The sequence below is a fragment of the Neophocaena asiaeorientalis genome, unplaced genomic scaffold (assembly GCF_003031525.2).
Source record: "Neophocaena asiaeorientalis asiaeorientalis breed wild unplaced genomic scaffold, Neophocaena_asiaeorientalis_V1.1 scaffold64, whole genome shotgun sequence".
Lineage (NCBI taxonomy): Eukaryota > Metazoa > Chordata > Mammalia > Artiodactyla > Phocoenidae > Neophocaena > Neophocaena asiaeorientalis.
The window spans coordinates 3,632,102-3,654,480 of record NW_020185334.1 but is presented as its reverse complement, the minus strand read 5'-3'; the positions used below and the strand labels follow the sequence as shown (position 1 = coordinate 3,654,480).

The following is a 22,379-nucleotide window of genomic DNA, read 5'->3' as shown; positions in this document are numbered from 1 at the left end:
TCACAAAGCTGGCCTGGTGTCAGAGCAGGAAGAGACCCCAAAGTTCGAGGGCCACATGTGTTGATAGAGGGAGGCCAATAATTGAGGCCAATAGTGCATTTGATCTACTAATTAGACAGAACCCCTAACTTTATGGTAGGACAACTGATTTGTCAAAGTGGTTAATTTAAGACTTAGATATTTCATCTACAGACCTGTTCATTGCCCCCTTCCCCCAACCTCATTCACAGCTCTTCATCTGAAGTTTGGCCTGTAGCCATGGCACAGACATATTTACAATAAAAATGCATATCTATCTTTACTTTTAAACGTCTAGTTCACTTTTGTTTTGTTTGTACTCTGGACTCAACTTACAGAGAGCAGATCCACAAATAGATGGACAAGTGAAAGCACATACTTGAAATCCATTTTCTAAAGTATTAGCAATGGAACATTAATTGTGAAATATGAACAGCTGGGGTATGTTCTAAGAAAGTGGGCGTTTACTCTCTCACATTTTGACAATCCACTCTAATTCTTCTTACTATATTTTTGTGGGTTTCCTTACCTGAAGAAGTGTCGATCTGAAGTTGGTGGAAAGATAATGGAGGAGTAAGTTTCCCGTGTACCTTCAATCTGGACAGAAACACGTTGAAATACTTATACACCTGCAAATGACCTGTCATTCACCTCCCAGCAGATTTTTCAAAGTGCAGATGAAAGATATTGTTTTCTCTTTGGGTTTTTCCATGACTGGTGCCTTCACCATCTGGCCTGCCTTTTCTACTTAACTTCACCTTCTCTGGCCTAGGATCTGGCTTGACTAGAGTCATTCCTGGCCCATTAATCTCACTCATGTTATTCCTGCCTCTTCCTCCACCTCCCTGGCGTGTCATCCCCTTCCTCGTCTCTCTGCTCTTTCAAATCCTACTATGTTCCCAAGAAACTGCTCCAAACTGTCCTTGGGGTCTCCTAAGACTGTTCTGGCCACACCAAACCTTCCGTCCTTTGAACAGCCATATAACTTATCATCTGAACCCACTGACACTGTTCTGTCTTGAACAGCTGTCTGGCTTTTCTAGGTATGTACGCTGGCCTCATCTGATTGGCCTGTGAGTCAGGTGTGTCAAGACAAGTTGACTGTTTTGGCTGCTTAGCTATAGCTGGACACAGTCACAGGACTGTCAGCTCCACTAGGCCTGGGCGTCCCTCTGCTTTGCTCACTCCTGTATCCACCACACTGAGCACATAGAAGATGCACAACCACATCTATTGAATGAATGAAGAAGAGCAGGCAATCAATAAATAATAAATTGGTGTTTTAACAATAAGAAACAATGAACATTTTGAGTGTGGTAGGAATCCAGTGTCCGTGCATTTGTCTATTAAAAATGAGCCCTTATTATAGGGAAGGCATTGGGGAGTTAAGCATAAATGAGACCTCACTGTGCCATCGAAGATCTCACAGCCTGATGGGGGGAGGCCACCGTTGTTGAGTGCCTTTTGTATACCAGGTGGTATCGCAGTAACTGGCTTGTGTTATCAGCAACTGCAATGGTGTTAAAGGGCCCAAACCCTAGGACTTGAACTGTATGACTGTTGACTTCCAAACAGCTGAGGGCCTTGAACAAGCCATTTATCTGTTCTGGGACTCAGGGTTCTCAACCTGTGAAATGAGGAGAACATCAGAAAGGCACCCTCTAGTTCGCACTTTCTTTGACTGGATTGTCTTAAGAAAGGCTTAATATCCCTCTGATGAAATGACGTGATTTCAAATTTATGAGGACAAATGCCAAAGTGAAACGTGTGTCATCTTTCTTTTAATTGTCTGGCAGGCCTTTCAGTGCCAGCACAAGCTGCCTTCACGCCAGTGTGGTTGAGAATATTAAGGTTCTCAAGGCAACTCTCCTGAGACATCTACCCAAAATGCTATTCAGCATCTCACATCCTACCATCCTGAGTTGGTTAACACGAAACAACACAGCAAGAACAGAAGTTATTTCTTCCTGACTGGGCCTAATCTAAAGGGTATTTTGTTGAATTCTGTTTCTCATCCACCTACCCAAATTCCCTTTGAACCTGCCTAGGAACAGGATGTAATGTGTGGAAACTGGTCACTGTTAGCAGTTGCCTCAACAAACTCAACAACTCAGTAGAAGAGTGTTGGTACTGGCTCTTCCCGGACCTCAGTGTGGAGTCCTCAGCATTGTCCCCAGAGGAGTTGGACAGGATTCTAGCCCCTGTGTGACTCAGGAGCGGTGACCTCTCTCCCTCCAGACTCACCGTGGCTACCATCATCATGGAGCTTTATCTGCCCCATGTTTGGAAGGCTGTCCAGTTTTACAAACTTCCAGACTGAGCACTTCTATAATCTCAGCCCCAAAGGGAGCAGATACTGCACTTCACATAGGTGCATTAACCTATTTAAAATGTCAACAAGGATGGATTCTTTTATGAAACTAACACAGTATTGTAAATCAACTATGCTTCAGTTTTTAAATAAGGGATGGATTCCTTCAATGCTCATCTTTCTGAGCCTCTCAGCATTGAAAAACACTTTCCTGCATGGACCACACTTGCCTGTCTTCCCCGACGATGCAGCAAATGTCTCTGTGCCAGGTGGGCCACGCTGCAGTCCCCCAAAGTCAGCCAACAAGAGGCTTGTTGAGCCAGAGGGAAAACAATGTCCAAAAGCCTCCATGGAAAGCACACTGTGTCTCACCCCTTTTGGGCATCTATGGGTCTAAGTTGGCTGAAACCTAAACGTGCACGGAAGTTGAATTCTCCCAGTGACACGGGGCAGTGCCGGCCAGCATCCCAAGGGTGTGTGCTTACCATACAGGCGACTATTACAATTTTGTGACAGGAAATGGGCTGGTCAGATCAGTCTCTGAGCGAGTTTGTCACCGTGAGTGCAAAATGTTGCCTGTGGAAAGTGGAAGGAAGGCTCCCTGTCTTCGAAAGAATCTCTGTCTGAGGGCAGGAGACATGTGCTTGCTGGAGGCTGTCTTCTTGATGACACCCAGGTCCCAGACAGTGACCAGCATTTACTTGTTGCAGGTGGCTTTCCCATTAGTGTTAAAGGCAAAGAATTTGCAATGGTGTGTAAAACCCTCAAGGACCGGCCCCACCCCTTAACTGTCTCCTAATCCAAGGCCTTCCTCACTTGTTTTGGTCACTTAGCCTTCTGACTACCCCAAAACTGAGTGGTTGAAGGTGACAACAATCATTCATTTTGCTCATAACCCTGGGGTTATGTGAGAAGGCTCAGTGCTGCTGTACACGGTGTCAGTTGACTGGGCTGGAGCACGTGCTTCTGCTTCTCACGTGGCTGTGCAGTCAGCTGGAAGCTCAGCCTCTGTCCCTCTCCATGCGGGCCTCTGTGTGGCCTGGGCTTCGTCACAACACGGCAGCTGGTCCCAAAGGTAAACATCCCAAGAAAGAGAGCGGAGCAGAAGCCGTTCTGCCTTTTATGACCAAGCCTGGAGGTCACCTAGCATCTCTTCTGTCATACTTGCCATACACTACAAGTCAGGGCAACCACAAGGTCCTGCTTAGGCTCAAGGGGAGGAGACGTAGACTCTTAATGGAGGGCAGGGATGGCAAGTCTCTGGAAGGTCGTGGGGGAGGGGAATATTGTGGTGGCCATCTTTGGAATATAAAAGCTGGGCTGTTTCTGTATCACAACGGGCATGTTCCCTCTCAGGGCTTGGCGTTCACATTCTGTTTGTAATGCTCTTCCCTTGGTTATGCATGTGTCTCACTTCCTCAACACCTTGGGTTCTTAATCCAAATATTTTCTTCTGCAAAATGCAAACCCATACCCTAATCCCTTCCCTGCTTTCTTTTTCTCAATAGAACTTGACACCATTTACATACTGTATGTTTTACTTATTTATTCTGTTTTTTACTATCCCTGTCCTTAAATTGTAAGCTTCCATTAAGGGAAGGATTTCTGTCTGTTTTATTCATTGCTTTTTTTCCAAAACTGAAAGAGTGCCCAGCACATAGTATGGACTCAATAAATATTTGAGTAACTTAATGAGCAACTCCCCTCATAAAACATAAGACATGGCAGTGATTATTTGTTCCTTTTTCCTTTGGTCCTTAGGTCTCGAGGGCAGTGCCAAGAATATAGACACTTTATGATAATTTAATTAGTGAATGAGTTAAACAAACATAGTGGTTTAAAACTGTTTCTTGATTTGAAAAAATCAACAATAAGCCAGCAGCCTCCAAACACAGTCACTTATTCCCCCTTCTCATCTAGAAGGTAACGGCGCCACCCAGTATGGATATTAAATTCTGCTCTAACAGTGCTGCTTCTGTCTCCAGTTAGAGCCAGGGAGTTATCAGAACAGAAAAAGGAGAAATCGTGGGGGATGCCCAAGAGAACAGACACGGCTCTGACAGTGAACTTCTGGGCATCTGCCTGATCGTTCCTCTATTGTTTGTCATCTGAAGGGGTTGACCTGTAGGTCAGGTCGGGAGGAAGGTGGCTTTCCCCCAACGTGGTTCAATGTTCACAATTCAGATAATAGATGTCTTAGAAAATGGGAAGAAAGCAGGAAGACAGTTACTTCACATGTTATCAGGTAGTCGACTGGGCACTTGACTGGGCACTTTTGCTGTCCGTGAGGAACGACCTCTCTTGTTTCACTGCCTTGCGCTTGTTGACACATTCTCCAGAGGTGTTTGGAGTAAAATAGTGACATTTCAAAATGGATTAATAAAGGATGCTCTAAATTGGATATACTCTTGAATTTTGCTGAAATATTATTCACTAAAGAATACAAGTTGGTATCAGGCTGAAATGCCCTGGACCCCATCATCAGGTGTATTATTCCTGAAGTTCAAAAGAAGTCTGCTCTGAGATGTGCCCTTGATGACATTTCAATGGATGTTGCATTTAGCATTTTTCTTTCCCTGACAAAGTAAAGAGAAGCAAGAACCGTGGCCCCAAAGAGCTCCAACTTGGTGGACAGGATTGTGACAGTGACCTAGATGTGTCACCTGAGTCACACAGGGTCCCTGTCACTCCCTCGTGCATCAGGACCCCGAATCTGGGACTATCTAGGAAAAAGGCAGAGGGTGGCCTGTTCTCTTTGTTTGGGAGTGTATGAGGCAAAGGGCATCCCCGGACCTGCCAGGGTTGCTTCCTCCTAAAGCAGAGGTCACAAGAATGAAAGGATCAAACATGCTTTGGGCTCCTTCTGTGACAAGGTATGGAGAATATAAACTATTAATGTAATTTATGGGCAGGAGCACTTTGCATATAAATGAAGCAACCAATGGCCCTTTTTTTTTTTTTTTTTTTTTTTTGCGGTACGCGGGCCTCTCACTGTTGTGGCCTCTCCCGTTGCGGAGCAACAGGCTCCGGACGCGCAGGCTCAGTGGCCATGGCTCACGGGCCCAGCCGCTCCGCGGCATGTGGGATCCTCCCACACCGGGGCACGAACCTGTGTCCCCTGCATCGGCAGGCGGACTCTAAACCACTGCGCCACCAGGGAAGCCCCCCAATGGCCCTTTTGATTGGCATTTATATCTCCTTTTATAGAGATCACATAGAGTAGTGTTATAATTCTTGACAGTTTTTTTTTTTTTTCAAGGCACGTTTAATTTAATATCAAGAATGCAATACAAAAGTCCCAAATACAATGAAGGAACACATTCCCCCATTAACACCAATGCTCTTTCAACATGTGCCTGTTGAATGGAATGGGGATATAATAAATTTCACTACGGAAAAAAATAACGCAGTGAGTCTCACCACAGCTAATATCCTTATATAATCTAGTTGTGAAATGAATGTTTATAATGCTTCAAACAGTTTAGACCTGAAGTTTGATACCACACCTTCATTATTTGTACAGTCCTCAATAAGATTATCTACAGTATTAGGAACCATTCAAAGAACAAACCATTGAGTGAAACCACATTGATTTAAGGCTCAATCAAGTAATATGGAGCCCCAAACTAAACAGTTAAATATATGAACTACTTGTACTGACATCTATTACTTGATTCTCTCATGACTATTAAGTTGGTTCTTAGAAAATAAACCCTTTAAAGGCAAAATTCACCTCATTTGAGTTTGACCCAGAAGTTCAACAACAATCACGAAGTCCACAGTCTTATTGGCAAAACTGATACACAGTGTCTCTAAGTCACTATGCTCAAGGTTAAGAGCAATGCATATTCCATCTTTACATTTACTGGAATTTTACATGTTCAATTCATGATTTTAAATCTCTAGGTTTTCATTCCTCCAAACTGTCTGAAGACACAGTGTGCCACAGACTTAAGGCTTCTGTTTCTCCCTCTATTTTCTTCAAACAGAAACATTTCTCAAGTGTCTACATGTTCTGGAAGGGGAATTTTTCGGAGGTGGCCACTTCTTCGGAATAGTCCGACGCCATCAGGCCTCTGAAGCAAGGGCAGGGGGAAGAGAAAAAAGCTGAAACACAAGGTTCATCTGGTAAGTTTTACGTTAATCATTACAAGCTGGATAGTATAAGAATGTGGCTTTTTGGCTCAAAAAGTCTGAGTCTTGGTGTGGAAACGAGTCCTTGGCTGTCCCACCACAGCTTTCTCATAGTGGGACTGTCAGGGAAGTCTTGACTGGGGAGTATGATTTGTTTACCTATCAGGCGTAAACTTCCAGGCACTCAGTTCATTTTGGGCTTGTTCCAGTTTGTCTTTAGTCTGTTCCAGTTCACCTTTCATTTTTAGGAAAAACAAGTTGATCGCTGGGTCTACCATTGTTGATCTCAGTTGGGCAATGCCAGGCTGCTGGACTTGCTTGAGGTACTGGATTTGAGAAGTCCACTCTTGCATCTCTTGCTCCTTGGTTGCTAGTTGCATTACAAGAATGTTTTCCCTGCGTGCAGACTCTTGCTGTTGTTACTTTAGTTTTTCTTCAGATTCCTTTAAGCCAGTTACATCATTAGAGTTAAGATCTGTGTACTTGCCTTCCAAAGCTTGTACATACGCTTCATATTGTTTCCACCTGAGAATGAATTCATCTCGTGCCGTAACTTTGAAGTCTGTTTCACTCAGTCGAACCTTTTTAGGAAGAGGTTCCTCGTTGGTCATTTTGAATCCTCTCCTGACGGAGGCCGCGCCGGTGCCTCCCAGTCACACAGGCTGACCCCGCACTACCGCTCGCTGCCCAGGCCACCCGACCCCGCTGCCGCCGGTGCCCGCGCTCCTCCTCCCGCAACAGCCCCGGCTCTCCCCTTTATTTGCGGGTCTCGCTGCCACAAAATGGCGCTGAGGCTCTTGACAGTTTTGAATGTAAAATATATGGGACTTTAAGCTCCCTGGAAGAAAGCAAAGATGATTAATATTAATAATGGACAACTAAGTACACAGCAGACATGAGTAATATGTTTTGTATTTATATAGCTATTGTTTTGACTCACTGGGAAACACTATACGCTTTATTGTCAGGAATGCAGTTATAATAAGACACTCTATTGTCTAGGTCACATAGAAGACATTCAAGCTAATCCCTAGATCCTATTAATTTATTTACTCACATTACAGAAAGAACAGTAGCCATTTGACTCTACCATTCAAACTAATGTATTCAAAGCAATGTGCCTGATTAAAGACATAGATCAAAATTCAAATAACTTCATGCAAATGAGGTCAGTCCCAGAATCGTTTGGAAGTGTCCAGGAAGGCTGTGGATCTCGAAAGAAAAATAAATAAGAGACTGAGCAAATCAAAGCATATTTATATCACAGTGATGAGTGTATTTTGTGCTTTTTCTTTTGTTTTTTGGTTTTTTTTGTTTGTTTTTCCTTCTATGTGCAGGAGGCTGAGTGAAGCAACTCTGGGCTCTGTCAGTAAAAATACAGTTCTAATAAGACTGTGTATTGTTATGGAGAAAATTATTTCAATAGAAAATGCACATCTCCTAGATTATATCTAGAGCTTGGAAAATTGCAAAATGTTTTACCACCTCTATTTCCCACTTCCTCCTCCCTTCCTGTGACTCTATCCATGGCCACGGGGGAAAAAGTAGAAGCAGAAAACAAGGAAGAATGGACATTGTGGTCCCCTCAATTTAAGGTGTGCCTTTGAGTCAAAATAGAACAAATCAATAAGTAAATGTTACGTGTGTCAAGTCTTCATTCAAAAGGCATTTGGAATGTTTTAAGACAAATATATTAGAAAAAAGGTGAAAATGAAGTGGAATAGAAGTAACAGTTTGTATACTCTGTGGAAAAATACTCTGTGGAAAATATGCCCCCCTCCCAAATAAGTAAATGAACAGTATGTTGAATTCTGAGAAGTCCTAGTCATTTGTTAGAGGTAGGACTTAAACTTGGATCTGAATTTTTTTAAACCAAAGAGAAGAAAAACACATGGCCAGCTACATAGTTTACATAAGCAGAACTACTCTTTTCAGAAAAATATACCTGTTTCATTTTCTAAGATTTGAGAGGAGCTGCTGTTTTGATTTTACTTTGTATTTTTGTTGTTGTTGTTGTTTGTTTTGTTTTACTGTCTCCATGGGCTTTTAACATCAGATTCTGATGATAGAGACAGACATAAATTCTTCCATCCTATCCCCTTTACAATTTGCTGTGGTTTGGGAGGCTCATCTCATACGAGGAGATGTTATGGTTCCCCACTGCACATTCACCTCTGACATCCTATACCTTATTTTTAGTGATGTGCCCATTAGCCTTTGCTGCGTAAATAAGCTGTTCCAAAACTTAGCAGCTTACACCAACATTTATTTGCTCACAATTTTGTGGGTTGGCAATTTGGGCTGGGCTAGACTGGGCCATTCTTCAGCCTGTCTTGCCTAGGTTCCCACTCATGCAGCAGCTGCCCCTGGCTGCTGGTTGGGCAGGATGACCTCACTCACATATCTGGAGGTTGGTGGGCTGAAGGCTCAGGTGCTATGTTTTTCTCTCATTTGGCCTCTCCAGGAAGCTAGCTTGGGCTCATTCAAACTGCTATCTCTGAGTTCCAAGAACAGCAGAGAAAGAGCAGGCCTCAATATGCAAGCTCTTTTCAAGCCTCTCTTTGCATTATATTTGCTTAGGTCCCATTGGCCAAAACAAGTCACATGACCAAGCCCAGATTCAAGGGGTGGAGAAATAGATTTCTCTTTTAAGGGTAGGACCTGCAATGAATTTATGGCCATTTTTTTACATTCTACAATGCAAGTTTATTGCTGCCGATGAAGGGAAGGGACCACCATACCCTTGTTTATACTGTAGCTTGAAGAAAAGAACTATAGCTTCTACTCTCTGCATAAAATCCTATGTCCTAGAAGGAGGTCAACTGTGGGGCTTGTGAGATGCTCTTTTAGAAACAGAGGAATTCACTTCTCTAGTCGCTGTGGCAGGGAATGAGAAACCACATGATCTAAGAGGTGTGGGAGAGCAAGGAGCGATAGAAGAGACAGGAGAACATTGTGTGTGTGAGAAGCTCGCTTTACATCCATGTGGGGTGAGAGATGAATAAACCTGTCTTTCGGTGTTAACCAGTTTTTTTTTGTTCTTTGTTTTTTGGAGAGCAAAGGAGAATTACTGAACAATTTCAGACTTTTAGAAGTCATTTTTCCCAATCCACACCAGGTGGTGGAGTAAGATAGAGTCAAAAAGATTATCACGAAGCATTCTTTCTTCGGCAGGACCTTTCAGGGTGCCTTGTTTTATTTCTGACAGTTTCTCAGAGGCGTCTCCAATGTTCTCACAGTCACAATCCTCTTAGTGACCATGTGGTGTCTGCCACATTCCCTGCTTCAGTTCCCTGCAGGGATGTCAGCTGCCGAGGCCCCTGATGCTGCCAAACGGCCTTTGAAGATTCTGAGTATACTCCAGTGCTGATGTAGGCTTTGTCTCCCACCTGTGATGAAAGTGTTAGCGTCAGCATTGTTGGGTTGGCAGGTGCCCCCTTGTGTTCCTAATAAAGCGCTTCCTACAATAGCCACCTATAGATTTGCTGATTCTTATATTTGGTTTATTTGGTTCCTTGACTCAGTTGGATGAGTTCTCCTAGTATTTGTTTCGTTTCTCGTGCAAATAGAGCTGTGATGGACCTGCTCACAGGTCCTTCATATAAACCTTGTATCAATTACCTATGGCCGTGAGATTCTATGTAACAACCAACCACAAAACCTCAGCTTTGGGTCACCTGAGTGGCTATGGCTTGGTGTATAATGATAATCTACCTGTGCTCAGCTGTGGGTAGTCAGGTGGCTTTGTTGAGCTTGGCTGTGCCCTTTAACATATCTGGGTGGGGGGAGCTTAGATTGAGGGATGTGACCCCACTCCGTGTCGTTTCCTCCACAGCAGGCGAGCTCAGGTTTGTTCTTACGCCAGTGGCAGGGTTCCAAGAGAGGGTACATGCTCACAGCCTCATGAGGCTGAGGCTCAGAGTCTCCACCATGTTACCTCTCCTGTTCAAAGCAAGTCACCAAGCCCCTAGGATTCAAAGATGGGGAAACAGACTTTACCTCCTGATGGGAGGAGCTGAAAAGTCACATCACAAGGGATATGGATTTGGGAAGGGCAGAGAACTGGAGCCATCTTTGCAAACAATCTAATACATCCGAAAACCTCTGAGTCTTGGGTGAGCGCAGGTTGGCAACCCAGACAACTTCAAATGCACGTTAGAAAGATTAATTTGGTAATCCTTCTAGAAGGTGGTAAATAAACTGATTTGGGTAATGGGAGGGGAGGTTGGTGTAACCAGCAAATGGCTTTGCTTTAATACAGTAGGCTCTAGAACAGGGATAGCAAACAAGGATAGCAATCAGGCTGCACACCGTGTGACCCATTTGTCATAAATGCCTTCAGTGAGGAGTTGAGGAGAATTATGTGGCCACTTTCCTGGCGAACTGAACACCGAGGGCTGATGGATTGGCCATGGTCGTTGAAGGGGGAAGTGACAGCACAATCCCAGGTATTTGCCATTTTTGTCCTATCAAGGGCAGTGGCAGTGAGGTTAAAGAGCCTTATGAAATCAACGAGGAGGTGGAATTATAACATATTAATGATCAAGTGTAAAGGGGGAAAACTATTATTCTAGGATAATCCTAAATTTTGGATTCAGGTCCTATTGAATGATAATGTCATTTCTTGAAGTGGGTCATAGTATAAAAGGAGTAGACTTCATTCTGTATTGTATAGGTCAGTCCTGTACCCTATCGTATAAGGAGCACATATTTTTTTATCACCTGTTGGTGTACAACAAACCAGCCAAAAGCTTAGAAGTCGTGATGGTTAATTTTATGTACCAGCTCGACTGGGTCATGGGGTGCCTAGGTATTTGGTCAAATGTTATTCTGAGTGTTTCTGTGAGGGTGTTTTGTTTTTTATTAGCAGACTGAGTAAAGCAAATTGCCCTCCCTGATGTGTGTGGGCCTCATCCCATCAGCTGAAAACCTGAATAGAACAAAAAGGCTGACTTTCCCTGAGTCAGAGGGAATTCCTTCTGCTTAACTGCCGGGGAACTGTGACATCGGCTTTTTCTTGCCTTTGGACTCAAATGGAAACATTGATTTTTCTGGGTCTTGAGTTTCCTGGCCTTTGGACTGGAACTACGCTGTCAGTACTCCTGGTTTTCAGGCCGTTGGACCCAGACTGGAACTACCCCATCATCTTTCCTGGGTCTGCAGCTGGCCGACTCACCTTGTAAATCTTAGGACTTGTCAGTTTCCATAACTGCATGAGCTAATTTCTTATGATAAATAAATAAATAAGTAAGAAAATAAATAAATATTTTATACATACATGCATATCCTGTTGGTGGTTCTTCTTGTCTGGAGAACCCTGTCTAACAATGCAGAAGCTTAAAACAACAACCATTTTACTTCTCAGGATTCTGTAGGTGAGACATTTGGACAGGATGGAGTGGGGATGCTGGGTGACATCTGGGGCCTCTATCCTTCTCCCCCTGACCTCTCCCTCTACCTGCTCTCATAACAAAGAAGTCTAGTCTGAGCTACTTTAGAATTTGGCAGATGCCTCCCAGGAGTGAGCATTCTAAGAGGACAAGTTCTTCTTAAGGCTCTGTTTCCACCATGTTTGATAACGTCCCATTGGCCAAAGAAAGTCCAATGGCCAAACCCAGGGTCAGTGTGAGAGGGGTCTACACTAGGGCATGGGTGCCTGGAGATGTAGTTTGTTGGGGCCACCAAAGTTAAAGTCTGTCACTGTGGGGAGGTTTGATGCCCCATCTTGGGTGTGTTGGCTCTGATGTGTCTATGTGATGTCAAAGTAGGGAGAGTCAGGTGACAATATGAGTCTGAGGCTAAGAAAAGATAATTTCTTATCAATGGATAGAGACATTTGGAAATCATGAATACATAGGGGTATGAAAATATTCCACAATCAGTACAACGTGGACATCAACCAGTCAGAACAGATTCTGGCTATAGGCTTGAAGCAGGGTCTCAGGGGTCACCTGTTATGCCAGGCATTTTCCCTTTAGTTAGTGGATCATTGGGAGGTGTCAGGAGTACTAGGAGAGGAAGCAGGACAGTCAGGGTAGTGGGAGGGCACGAGACACCAACTATTTACCAATTGGCAGGAAATATTGCAATACTTCGGCAACTGGTCTGAGTATACAAATGACAAACCCTGTATACAAATGACAGCTGAAGCCAGGGGCAGTATGGTTAACATTGCATTGGGATAGGGCATAAGGTTAAACTGTATGATTGACCTATATTTATCCACTTCTGGTTACAAAGAGCATAATTTTGTATGTCAACCTAATCCAAAATGAGACAAAACTAGGTCTAAAGTGGACACAAAAATTTAATTAACAGGCAGTTGAGCCCCCAAAGGAATCGAAAAGAGTGACTCTGTGGAAGCCAAAGGAGGAGCACAGGAGAGGGAGAGAAGGGGTAAAAGTCTTGAAGATTATGTAGTAAAGTTCAGGTGAGAGAAGAATGTGTGTGTATTTTTTTTTAATTATTTTTATTTTTTAAATTATTTTTTTCTTTTTATTGAATGAAACACTCTTTAAATTCTAGAGTGCTTTACAGTTTTCAAAAGTTTCACACACATTTTATATGATTTCATATAATCCCATAATAACCCTTTTTCTTTTTCACCTACCCTACATTGCCTCTCCCCCCTTCCCTCTCCCCACTGGTAACCACTAGTTTATTCTCTATATCTGTGAGCCTGCTTCTTTTTGTTTTATTTACTAGTTTGTTGTACTTTTTAGATTCCACATATAAGTGATATGATACAGTATTTATCTTTCTCTGTCTGACTTATTTCACTTAGCATAATGCCCTCCAAGTTCATCCATGTTGCTGCAGATGGCAAAATTTCATTCTTTTTTATGGCTTAATAGTATTCCATTGTGTGTGTGTGAGTATGCCACACCCTTTTTATCCATTCATCTGTTAATGGGCACTTAGGTTGCTTTTATACCTTGGCATTTGTAAATAATGCTGCTATGAACATTGGGGATGCATGTATCTTTTTGAATTAAGGTTGGTTTTTTTGGATATATACCCAAGTGGAATTGCTGGGTCATAGGGTAGTTCCATTTTTAGTTTTTTGAGAAACCACTATACTGTTTTCCACAGCAGCTGCACCCATTTATGTTCCCACTATGTACAAGTGTTCCCTTTTCTCCACATCCTCACCTGTTATTTGTGTTCTCCTTGAGCATGGTGATTCTGACAGGTGTGAGGCGATATCTCATTGTGGTTTTGATTGCATTTCCCTGTTAGCAATGTTGAGCATCTTTTAGTGTATCTGTTGGCCACCTGAGGAGGTGCATTTGGTAATTAAGAGGCCATTGGTGACTTTGGTGAGTTCAGCTACAGGGAAATGATCAGGGCAGGTCATGTTTCAGAGGCTTATGAAGCATGTGGGAAGTGAGAACTTGACAAAGGTGAGTTTAGAATAATGTTTCCAGAAGCTTTGTGTAATAGTGAGGGGGAAAAAGGGGTAATTGATTGGGATGTAGGGTTGGGGAAGATTGCATTTTTTAAGATGAGAAAGACTTGCCCATATTTATATGAAGAATGGAAAGATAACATTTAAAGATCCTTCAACTCGATGTAAAATAATCTGTTAAAAAGGTAAGATCTTGAGTGGAAAGAGCAAAGTCCTGGGATCATGAGCCTGGGGCCCTTATTCCAGTGTTTCTAGTCTTGAGGGCCAGTTTGGCCACTTCATAACAAATCTTTCTTTGTAAACAGTGGTTCTCATCTTGATTGCACAGTAGGATGACCTGTGGGAGCTTTTAAAATGCTCCACGCCCAAGTCTCACCCAGACAGTTACATCAGAATCTCTGGGATGTACCCAGGCTTCAGTATGTTTTAAAGTTCCTAGGTTATTCCATGTATGTTCGAGATTGAGAACCACCACTGCTTTAGAATGTTAGTTATTTATCTCCTATTCCCTCAGCTTTGGTGTTTTAGTCAACAAAGTCCCGCTCAACATTTATCACCCTCAGCACCAGCGGTTCCCATGACAATAGAGGCCATTGCAGACCTTCCCTCAGCTCAGTGATTCTCACTCCAAGCTGCATGGTAGAAACTCCTAGGCTACTCACAATATAGTGGTGCCTGGGCCTCACTCCAGAGACTTTGATGTAATTGATCTGGGTTGGTTTATGGGTTGAGTTTTGTCTCCCCAAAAAGATATGTTGAAGTCCTAATCCGTAGTACCTCCCAAGGTGACCTTATTTGGAAATGGCATCTTTAAAGAGGTAATCAAGTTAAACTAAGGTCTTCAGGGTGGGCCCTAATTTAATATGATTAGTGTCTTTATAAAAAGGAGAAGTTTGAATACAGAGGAGACATGCAGGAGGGAAGATTATGTGAAGAGACATAAAGAGATCACCGTGGTAAGATTTGATTGGAGTTATGCAGCCACAAGGAACATCTGGGGCTACCAGAAGCTGGGAGAGGTAAGGAGGGATCCTTTCCCTACAGGTTTCAGAGAGGGAACCTAGATTTCAGACTTCTAGTCTCTGGAACTGTAAGACAATAAATTTCTGTTATTCTCAGCCAACCAGTTTGTGGTATTTTTATGGCAGCCCTAGGAAATTAATAGAAACAGGCTTGGATATTGATAGTTTTTAAAGTGGCCCAGGTGATTCTAATGTGCCAGGATGGATTTATTGATTTTCGTAACTATTAAACAACTTAAATGTATAGCAGGTATAACCCAAGTAGAAAACAAAGTCAAAATGAGTTTAGGAACCATGCAAACCTAATTATTACAAGTCTAATATTTAAAACTTAGTCACATGCTGAGTAATTTTAATGCCTAGTAATATATTTCTTCTTAACTTAGGGCTCTGTATTGTAAGAGAGGCATTTGCCGTCTTGCTTCTCCGCAATTCCTTGCCTAGATACTTATTTTTAGTGTAATTTTTCACCTTGAATGATGAGATTCTGGATTTCCACTTCACATGTGCTTTACAGGTCGCCTCATGGTGTATTCTTTATTTTTCATGCCTAAGGGCACTGTCTAGCACCTTTCCCTGTTGGACTTTATCCTGTTCATTTATAATGTAACGTTTCTCCAATTTGTCAAAGTTACTTAGAATTCTGATCCTGCACTCCAACATTCTAATTCCTAGTACTAAAGGAGAGTCCCCAGGACAATTGAATTAAGAATTATATGAACTCCAGGAAGAATCAATTTGGAGAAGATCAGATAATGGAAGGACTATTATGAGCTGCATTAAAGTGCAAAGATGTATGAAAGATAAATGGTCAGTGCATGAATTATACAAAGAGTTCCTTAAGTGAGATAGGATCAGTCCTTGTCCAGACATCATGTGAGATTTGGAATCTTGCCGCTGTCCCTCAAAGTGTGCTCCACAGACCAGCAGCATTGACATCACCTGGGAGCTGTTTAGAAATGGAGCATCTCCAACTCCATCCCAGATCTAGTGAATCTGAATCTACATTTTCACAGGTTCTGTAGGTGAAGCGCATGCATATTAAGTTTTGAGACACATGATGTAGACACGGCCACTACCTTGAAGAGCTCACCAAGTAATCTGGTTGAACTTGGTAGATCAGTGTTTCTCCAAGTGTGGTCTGGAGGCCCAGCTGTATTTGAGTGGCCTTCAGCACTTGGGAAAAGATGGGATACATTTGGCCCCTTCACAGACCTCCTTAATTGGAATCTTTGGGGGTGGGACTCAGGAGTTTACATTTTTTGATAAATCACCCAGGGGACACTGATGCACATTAAAGCTGGAGAATCTCTTCCCTAGAACAATAAACATTTATTTTGCTTGAACACACCTGAGGAATGTGACACCTGCCGGCCCACCTTCCCTTAGTAACAGTAGTTCCTAAGAGCAGTGTTATGGGGGTGGCAGCTGCAATCTCCTAGACCAGGATCATTCAAAGGACGGTCCATGGGTCAATCAATAGCACAGCCGTCTCCTGGGAGCTTGTTAGAAATGCAGAACTTCAGACTTCACCTGTATCTCCTGTTATGGGATGAATTGACTTCCCCCATAATTCATATGTTGAAGTTCTAATCTCCAGAACTTCAGCGTATAATCATATTTGAAAGTAAGGAATTTAAAGAAGTAATTAAGTCTGGTTGTCTGAGATCTGCAGACGTCTTCAGACCAACATTTAGTAGCAGCTAGTAGATTTGACAGGACATTATTCCCTTAATGAGTTGTAGACCAGGGGAAAAAATATTTATTTATTCAGGAGCCTCTGTTTGGCTTATATCAGTAATCTTTAGTAAATGAAGCTCATTTAGCACTTCATAAGTATGTTTGAACTTGACTCTGTCTTTCTGGCTCACAGCAGGCCTCTAAGTTTAGTCAACACCTTCCTGTAGATGCTCCTTTGATCTGTTCATAAACTGTTCTCTCCTGCTGGGTCCTGACACACGTGTCCATATAAGCACACATATGCACATGTAACCATCAGCAAGGAAAAAAATTAAACAAAGGTGAGTCACAGAAAGACTCCAAAATGGCACATGTATCTTAAAATACCTTTACAGATGTGCTCATTGTTGAGAAACTGCTTTGCACAAACCTAAATCCAGCCTGATTTTTTTTTTTTTTGGTTACAATATAATTAGGCTCTGAGTCAGCTTTGAATCTTATGTTAATGAGACCCCCTACAGTCTTGCCTCATACTTTCAAATTAGAGATTGATCTATAATTAATATGGCTTATAATGCCAGTGTCTGAGACAAAAGAGATCATTGGGCGGCTGCGGAGGGAGAGGAGAGAGGTGTACCACATACCAAGCTGGCTCCTGGTGACAGAAGCAGGTGTCTCTGGGTAGTATTTCTGCTGGCTCAAGCTCTTCTGATGAGGAAAGCAGCTAAACTGCCCCTCTGAGGTCTTAGGAAGGGACATGGGTGCTGCAACTAGCTTCCACCCTTAGCAAAGCATTCCTGCTCAGAGAGACCCTGGTCGGCCCCTGCATGAGTTTTCCAATCTTACACTGAACTGCCTTTGAATTCTGAAAAAAAGCACCAGGACGAGGAGTCATTGTTTTTGGTTTTTTCCAGCTATTTTTGGAGCCATGTGACCTCCCTACACTGTAGTTTTACAGCCTTGAAATTCCCAGTGATTGGAAGAGAAGAGCACTTGCTGATTAATTAAAATCCAATTTTCTCTTCTATCCTAATTGCAGCAATAGAGGGAGAAAAAAGGAAGAATTACTATTCCAAAAATGAAAATGATCCCTAGACTGTTTGGGCTTATTATGAGCTCCATGTTACCATTTGTTTTAAATTGAATCAATAGAATAAACATGGAAATAAGCTCTGTGAAATCACTTATTTTTAAAAGATTTAAATGAGAGCCTGCATCATTTTGTTTAAAATTTTTTAGACTCTGCCTGGGTAGACTTCTTGATAAAGACAAAGGAAAAAAGAGGGCCTCAGGTTTGGGGGTAGGGCTGGGACCGTCCTGTAGGTCTGCCCGTGTGTAGCTTTATGACCATGATTTTGAACCCTGTTTAGGACCCTGCAGTGGATCAATCCCTGTTAGCACAAGAGATGATCTGGAATCCTACCCCCCAACACACAGATCTCAAAACATAATTACTTTCAGTTCATTTTGAATTTTTAGACTCTGTGTGATACTGAAGAGTTGGGGTGGCTGAACTGAAACACAGGGAATCATCAGAGGGGCTGGGATGGCTCTGTCCCCTGATTTGGTGCTGAGCATGTGGACTGCGGTGGGAAGGGCATCAGTGTGGGAGGTGGTGACCCAGCACCTTGGGATGGGGACTGGCTGTCCCAGGAATTACCTGGTTCACTGGTTCTCATGGGAAGGAAGAGGTGATTTTTACCTCTTCTCTTTCCACGAAGTCTTCACGTAATCTGTAAAGTTTTATAGCCTCTAGTTGGAGGCTGGGGGTTTGGGGGAAGGGAGGAGTGGTCAGTGGTGGACACCTGGGCAATTTAAAATTTGCACTTTGTAACTGTCCTGTTTAAATGAGTGGAGTACAATATATTGCTAAGTGTAAAAAAGTAGGTTACAAAGTTGTGTATGTATATTTACATTTACAGAAAAATTATATTATCTATATTATGTATTTATATGCCTAATATTTATATATTTATGTATATATTTATACATATGCATATTTCACGTAAAGTACATTATATATAACATATACACATATTAATGTTATATATATGTACATATTTGTATATCTATAGTTTTTAAAGTTTTTAAATATATGTATATATATTACATGTGTGAGTGTCATATATAGTATCTGTATATATGCATATATAATACATACCATAAATGTGTAGGCATATTTACGTTTCTATATATAAAATATGTATAAATATGTATATAAATGTGTATTTACATTTTAAAAATGTTTCTTACATATACAGCAGTGTGTATGTGTATATAGCTGGATAGGATATAGAATATACATCAAAATATCAAATGGATAAAGTGGCTCTATCTGGAGAGCAGGATTGTTGATCACTTTTATTTTCTTTGTATCTTTCTATATTTTCTCAAGATTCTATGATGATAAAGTATTGCTTTTGCAATCATAGAAAAGTCATTAAAAGGGAAAATAGAGAAGCCTTTCTGCACGTCTTGGGCAACTCCAGGACAATTCTTTTCCTTCTGTGATGAGTGAGGGCTCCTGGTTCCCCAATCATGAGTTCCTTTCTTCATCTCAGATTGTCATCGGCGTCCTCTGGGCCCAGGGAGCACAGTCTGCAGGCTACAAGGGTTTGAAAGGCTCTAGGATGGGTCCCTGTCTTCCTCCCCTTCCCCCTGGCATGCATAAACTCACGCATCTGATATGATCACAGAGAATCCCCAGGGTCCCTTAAATGGTCCTGTTCTTTGTGTTCACTGATGCTGATCTGATTTATCATATAGTGTCTTCCATCCCTCAATCTTTCATAGCAGACAAGGGGGAAACAAAGATGTATCTAATATACACACGTGAAGCTCAAGTTCTGGACCAGTATTCTCATGCGCTTAGGGACTGGGAAGGCCTTCAAACAAGATCACAGGCTCCCACCCCACAGAGATTCTGATTCAGTGAGTCCGACGGAAGCCTGAGGTACTGCATTTCCAACAAGTCTCCAGGTGATGCCCAGGCTGCTGGACCACCCTTCTCCAAGTGTGGACCCCACTCCAGCAGCACCAGCAACTAAAAGTCTGGGATTTCCACCAGTGGACCCTGGTTCTCAGGCCTTCAGACTTGGACTGAATTGTACCACCAGCTTTCATTGTCCTCCAGCTTGCAGACGTCAGATTGTGGGACTTGGCCTTCAGAACTCTGTGAGCCAATTCCTATAATAAATCTCCTCTTATATATATATATATATATATATATATATTTGTTCTGTTTCTCTGGAGAACTCTGACTAATACACTATTTCCAGAACACTTTCATCACCTCAGGTAGAAACCCTGTAACCATTAAGGTGTAACTCTTCAGCCTCAGCTTCCCCAACCCTTGGTCACCTCTAATCTACTTTCTGTCTCTGAATTTGCCTGATTTAGGTAACACATATAAGTGTAATCATGCAATATTTTTCCTTTTGTGTCTGGCTTATTTAACTTAGCATAATGTTTTCAAGGTTCATCCATGTTGAAGCTTGTATCTGAATGTCATTCGTTATAAAGGCTGAATATCATTCCATTGTATGTTTAGACCGCATTTTGTTTATCCATTCATTTGTAGATGGACACTTGGGTTGCTTCTACATTTTGACTATTGTGAATAGCCTGCTATGGACACTGGTGTATATGTATCTGTTCAAGTCCCTGTTTTCCATTCTCTTGGGTATATATCTAGGAATGGAATTGCTGGATCACATGGAAATTCTATCAGTATATTTTACTTCTTAAGGAACTGCCAAACTATAAACCATTTTACTTTCTGGGGGCCCTTTTAAAGTCAAGAATTTTTAAACAGCCTTACCTTTACACATACAAAAAAATATTCTGCTACCTTCAGGATGAGGTGATGTCTTCCCCCTTAGACATAAGATGGTGGCACTGTCATCCTGCGAGCGTATTGCCAAAGCTTCTTTCAGAACTAGTGCAAGGGAGGGGCTTGGAGCTTCAGTTTCATTAGCTTTGTGATAAGTCCATCTCTGTATATTTCCATCCAAGAACAACTACTTTTCGTTTGCTGAAAATCACTGAAGTTCTGATCTGCAAATAAAATAAACTGAAAAATTGAAGAGTTATTTTTGGTGTTCCTGGGGACTAGCATCTTGATTGGGCCTTGGCATTCCAGCCCATCTCTTTGTCACATTTGGGTTAACATCATCCCTTAACCGGCCACTCCTCAGCCCACTTTAGACCCAGCCAGGAGGGGCCCCTGCTCTAAGCCATGTGCTTTGGAGGGCCCGATGCTGGCTGTGTTCCAGAGACCAAGGCTTTTTGTCTAGATTATTCTTCAGGTACCCAGGGTCCTAATATTTCTTTCCAAAGTGCCATTATTTGTTTTCAGTAAGTTTGTTTTGCAGTGAGCTGGTATAAGAGGTGCCCTGAGCAGCAAGAGGGGCACCACCAAGCTCTTTCCCCAGGACCTACACTCAGCAACTCAGCGTCAGGCTGCCATAGCTTTGAAGTGTGTCTGTGAGCATCTGTGCTTTATCTTGATTTACCTTTTGCATCCATTAACAAGATGTATCCTAAGGTAATTACTTCTTCACTTTATGCCATTTTGGCTTAAGAAGGGTGTCATAGGAACACTCTACTCTCAGGTAGCAGGGAAAACTGGTACAGTGGTCCCTAAGTATACGCAGAGGATTGGTTCCAGGACTCCCCTCAGATACCAAAATCCACCGACACTCAAGTCCTTTATATAAAATGGGGTAATACTTGCATATGACCTAGGCATATCCTCCCGTATACTTTAAATCATCTCTAGATTACTTATACTACCTAGTACAATATAAATGCTGTGTAAATATTTGCTGGCAGGTGGAAAATTCAAGGTTTGCTTTTTGGAATATTCTGGAATTTTTTTTTCTAATAATTTTCATTCGAGGTTGGTTGAATCCATGGATGCGGAACCCATGGATATGTAGGGCTGACTATATCTATTTCTAGACAAATGACAGCAAAACAGAATGGTTTCTTTGATTGGCTTAGACCAATTAGGATTTGTCCTCTGGGGGCTGAGCACAGCTGCCTGAAAAAATAAATCAGGTTACTCTCAGCAAAAAGGAAGAGAGAACTTGGTTTAGGCTGGGAAGCCATAGCAACAGATAGAACAGTCACTTTCCTTAGAATTGTAAAGGACGATTAGTAATTAGAAAGGAAAGAAGGAAAGAGGATTTGTCACAGGGTAGAAAAGGCAGCCACAGCTGAGCTTGTAATAAGCAGATTGTGAGAGGAGATTGTTCAAATGAAGTTCTATGGGCCTTCATTATAAATAGTGAATGATTAATGACAGTGCATTTCCTTAAATTTATGACTCCTATTTGTTACATAACACATCACTAATAAATAACGTCTGATGAATTAATATTGCTGTTCTCCCTCAATATTTTCATGATGTCATTTCACCAGAATTAACTGTGCCCAGAAATCAACCCTAAACCCTTCATTGCTCATGAAGTAAAATGACTTAATCAGCTCATCCTAGAATAGCTGAAAAGGAATCTGGAGTCACCATTTAAAATCCTGATGAAGCATTCAACTTCTGACATTCCAAGAAGGAGAGGCAAGTGGGCTTGACTTCTTGTTGTCTTATCCCGGGGATGAGCATAGATGTATTGTAGGAAAAGGCACAGATGCCAACAAGGTGCCATACATCTGAAGGCTGCTCAGATGCTTGTCTGACCCCAAGGTATTTCTTACACTGATCTGTCACCTGCCTGCCACTCAGCATTTACATCCCAGTGGTGACAGCTTTATGGCATCCTTTTCTATGCAAAGAATAATGCATTTA

The 22,379-nt window shown here is 42.1% G+C and overlaps 1 pseudogene; it reads right to left on the bottom strand.

Moving 5' to 3' along the window:
- Nucleotides 1-6,582: 6,582 nt before the first annotated feature.
- Nucleotides 6,583-7,074, bottom strand: LOC112393296 (pre-mRNA-splicing regulator WTAP-like; annotated as a pseudogene).
- Between the last annotated feature and the right edge of the window lie 15,305 nt (nucleotides 7,075-22,379).